Genomic DNA, 4,800 nt, shown 5'->3' with positions numbered 1-4,800 from the left:
AGAGGAATACTCATCAGAGCTCATGAAGGGCATAAGGAGGTTCAATGGAATCTCTATGGTCTCTAGATGAGCCTCAGAGTCCTTTGGTTCCTCAGAGGGAAGCTCCTTATTGATCACTGGACGTCCCAGGAGGTCTTCCTCCTTGGGATTCACGTCCTCTCCTCTCCTCACAGGTTCGGCCATGGCGCTTATGTCAATGGCCTTGCACTCTCCTTTTGGGTTCTCTTCTGTATTGCTTGGGAGAGTACTAGGAGGGATTTCAGTGATCCTTTTACTCAGCTGGCCCACTTGTGCTTCCAAATTTCTAATGGAAGACCTTGTTTCATTCATGAAACTTACAGTGGCCTTAGATAGATCAGAGACTAGATTTGCTAAATTAGAAGCATTTTGTTCAGAGTTCTCTGTCTGTTGCTGAGTGGATGATGGAAAAGGCTTGCTATTGCTAAACCTGTTTCTTCCACCATTATTAAAGCCTTGTTGGGGCTTTTGATCCTTCCATGAGAAATTTGGATGATTTCTCCATGTTGAGTTATAGGTGTTTCCATAAGGTTCACCTAAGTAATTTACCTCTGCTATTGCAGGGTTCTCAGGATCATAGGCTTCTTCTTCAGAAGATGCCTCTTGAGTACTGTTGGATGCAGCTTGCATTCCATGCAGACTCTGAGAGATCATATTGACTTGCTGAGTCAATATTTTATTCTGAGCCAATATGGCATTCAGAGTATCAACCTCAAGAACTCCCTTCTTCATAGGCGTCCCATTACTCACAGGATTCCTTTCAGAAGTGTACATGAACTGGTTATTAGCAACCATGTCAATGAGTTCTTGAGCTTCTGCAGGCGTTTTCTTTAGGTGAATGGATCCACCTGCAGAAGTGTCCAGTGACATTTTTGATAGCTCAGATAAACCATCATAGAATATATCCAGGATGGTCCATTCTGAAAGCATGTCAGAAGGACACTTTTTGGTCAACTGTTTGTATCTTTCCCAAGCTTCATAGAGAGATTCACCTTCTTTCTGTCTGAAGGTTTGAACATCAGCTCTAAGCTTGCTCAGCTTTTGAGGAGGAAAGTACTTGGCTAAGAAAGCCGTGACCAGCTTATCCCAAGAGTTCAGGCTATCTTTAGGTTGAGAGTCCAACCAGATTCTAGCTCTGTCTCTTACAGCAAAAGGGAAAAGCATGAGCCTGTAGACTTCAGGATCTATTCCATTAGTCTTAACAGTATCACATATCTGCAAGAATTCAATTAAGAACTGAAAAGGATCTTCAGATGGAAGTCCATGAAACTTGCAGTTCTGCTGCATCAGAGAAACTAATTGAGGTTTCAGCTCAAAGTTGTTTGCTCCAATGGCAGGAATGGAGATGCTTCTTCCATGTAAATTGGAATTAGGTGCAGTAAAGTCACCAAGCATCCTCCTTGCATTATTATTATTTTCGGCTGCCATCTCCTCTGCCTGTTCGAAAATTTCTGAAAGGTTATCTCTGGATTGTTGTATTTTAGCTTCTCTTAATTTTCTCTTCAGAGTCCTTTCAGGTTCTGGATCTGCTTCCACAAGAGTGTTCTTATCCTTGCTCCTGCTCATATGACAAGGAAGAATGCACAGAATAATAATAATAATAATAGAGATCCTTTATACCACAGTATAGGGATCCCTTTGTGAGTGGAAGAAAAGAGGGGGAGACAAAGAATGTGATGTAAAGGAAGAAACACAACTGTACGAATGGAAGAGATGTGAGATGAGATGTTAGGATATGAATGAATAAATAGAATAAGATGGGAGAGAAGGAGGGATAATTTTCGAAAATTATTTTAAAAAAGAGTTAGTGATTTTTGAAAATGGTTTTTGAAAAATTGTTAGTAATTTTCGAAAATTTTTGAAATCAAAAATAGAAAATAAAAATAATTAGTTAATTAAAAAGAAATTTTTGAAAAAGAGGAGAGATAATTTCGAAAATTAGAGAGAGAGAGAGTTAGTTAGGTAGTTTTGAAAAAGTTAAGAAACAAACAAAAAGTTAGTTAGTTGGTTGAAACAAATTTTGAAAAGATAGGAAGTTAGGAAGTTAGAAAAGATATTTTGAAAAGATATTTTTGAAAAAGATACGATAAGAAGATATTTTTGAAAAGATATGATTGAAATTAGTTTTGAAAAAGATTTGATTTTTAAAATCTCAATTAATGACTTGATTCATAAGAACTCACAAGATATGATTCTAGAACTCAAAGTTTGAATCTTTCTTAACAAGCAAGTAACAAACTTCAAATTTTTGAATCAAAACATTAATTGATTATGTTATTTTCGAAAATTTAATACAAAAATAAGAAAAAGATTTTTGAAAAATATTTTTGGAATTTTCGAAAATAACTAAGAATTTTGAAAAAGATTTGATTTTTGAAAAAGATTTTGAAAAAGATAAAATTTTCAAATTGAAAATTTGATTTGACTCATGAGAAACAATTTGATTTTAAAAATTTTTGAAAAAGTCAATCCAAATTTTCGAATTTGATGAGAGAAAAAGGGAAAGATATTTTTTTGAATTTTTTTGAATTTTTATGATGCAAGAGAAAAACACTAAAAGGATGCAATGCATGAAATTTTTAGATCAAAACAATGAATGCATGCAAGAATGCTATGAATGTCAAGATGAACACCAAGAACACTTTGAATGTCATGATGAACATCAAGAACATATTTTTGAAAAATTTTTAATGCAAAGAAAACATGCAAGACACCAAACTTAGAATTCTTTAATGCTTAGACACTAAGAATTCAAGAATGCATATGATAAACATGAAAAGACACAAAACAAAAAATCATCAAGATCAAGCAAGAAGACTTACCAAGAACAACTTGAAGATCATGAAGAACACTATGAATGCATGATATTTTCGAAAAATGCAAGATGCATATGCAAGTGACACCAAACTTATAATGTGACTCAAGACTCAAACAAGAAATAGAAAATATTTTTGATTTTTATGATTTTCTAATTTTTTTGGGTTTTTATTTTATAATTTTCGAAAATTAAAAGAAAAATAAGGATTCCAAAATTTTTAATATGAATTCCAGGAATCTTGCCATGTTAGTCTAAAGCTTCAGTCCAGGAATTAGACATGGCTCACTAGCCAGCCGAGCTTTCAATGAAAGCTCCGGTCCAAAACACTAGACATGGCCAATGGCCAGCCAAGCTTCAGCAGGTAAATCAGAAACAGTAGCAGGTGGATTAACTCCAACTAGCTTGCTCTTGATAACAAATTGCAAGCCTCAGTCCAAATGAATTTAGACATGGCTTTACAGCCAGCCAGGCTGCAACATATAATTACATGGGCTGGAGTGATTAGTTGAATACCAATCCCAAAGTAGTTTGGGTATGGCTTTACAGCCAGATATGATTCAACATATTTCATGAAACACTAGAATTCATTCTTAAAAATTTTGAAGCCATAGAATAATTTATTTTTGAAAACATTTTTATTTTTTTCGAAAACAAAAGAAGAGTTTTTGAAAAATTTTTGAAAAATTTTTGAAAAGAAAATAAACAAGATGAACCGTCAGTTGTCCAAACTCAAACAATCCCCGGCAACGGCGCCAAAAACTTGGTGCTGTTGCCGGATCAAAAGGGAATCTGGCACTGATGTTACCGGACCAAAAGCTTGCCGAGAACTCAAACAATCCCCGGCAACGGCGCCAAAAACTTGGTGCACGAAATTGTGATGTCCAGGCTCGAACAATCCCTGGTAATGGCTCCAAAGCTTGGTGCTTTGATCTTAATTCATAATTGTCACAACTTCGATACAACTAACCAGCAAGTGCACTGGGTCGTCCAAGTAATACCTTACGTGAGTAAGGGTCGAATCCCACGGAGATTGTTGGTATGAAGCAAGCTATGGTCACCTTGTAAATCTCAGTCAGGCAGATATAAAGTGATAATGGAGTTTTTGAATATTTTATAATAGAATAGGAATAGAGATACTTATGTAATTCATTGGTGAGAATTTCAGATAAGAGAATGAAGATGCGTTTCGTTCCTCTGAACCTCTGCTTTCCTGCTATCTTCATCCAATCAGTCTTACTCCTTTCCATGGCTGGCTTTATGTGATACATCACCATTGTCAACGGCTACTTTCGGTCATCTCTTGGGAAAATGATCCAATGCCTTGTCACGGCACGGCTAATCGTCTGGAGGCATCACCCTTGCCAATGGCTTCATCTTATCCTCTCAGTGAATAATATGCTCACGCACCCTGTCACGGCACGGCTATTCATCTGTTGGTTCTCGATCATGCTGGAATAGGATTTACTATCCTTTTGCGTCTGTCACTAACGCCCTGCAATCGCGAGTTCGGAGCTCGTCACAGTCATTCAATCATTGAATCCTACTCGGAATACCACAGACAAGGTTTAGACCTTCCGGATTCTCTTGAATGCCGCCATCATTCTAGCTTACGCCACGAAGATTCTGGTTAGGAGATCTAAGAGATACTCATTCTAGCTTAATTCATGTAGAACAGAAGTGTTTGTCAGGCACGCGTTCATAGGGGAGATGGTGATGAGCGTCACACATAATCATCACCTTCATCACGTTCTTGAGTGCGAATGGATATCTTAGAAGCGAAATAAGAAGAATTGAATAGAAAATAGTAGTACTTTGCATTAATCTTTGAGGAACAGCAGAGCTCCACACCTTAATCTATGGAGTGTAGAAACTCTACCGTTGAAAATACATAAGTGAAAGGTCCAGGCATGGCCGAGATGGCCAGCCCCCTAAACGAGATCAATAGTCTCCTAAGATGAACAATG

At 36.9% G+C, this 4,800-nt stretch overlaps 1 non-coding gene across 1 annotated transcript; it reads left to right on the top strand.

Annotated features, from left to right (window-relative positions):
* Positions 1–942: 942 nt before the first annotated feature.
* LOC148546045 (small nucleolar RNA R71) lies at positions 943–1,050 on the top strand. The gene has a single exon (XR_015901620.1). It is a non-coding gene; the product is annotated as a small nucleolar RNA R71 (small nucleolar RNA).
* Positions 1,051–4,800: the final 3,750 nt, after the last annotated feature.

Source organism: Arachis ipaensis, chromosome B9 (assembly GCF_059453495.1).
Source record: "Arachis ipaensis isolate K30076 ecotype BB chromosome B9, ASM5945349v1, whole genome shotgun sequence".
NCBI lineage: Eukaryota > Viridiplantae > Streptophyta > Magnoliopsida > Fabales > Fabaceae > Arachis > Arachis ipaensis.
Note: the sequence above shows the minus strand (reverse complement) of the source record. Positions and strands in the feature narration are given on the sequence as shown.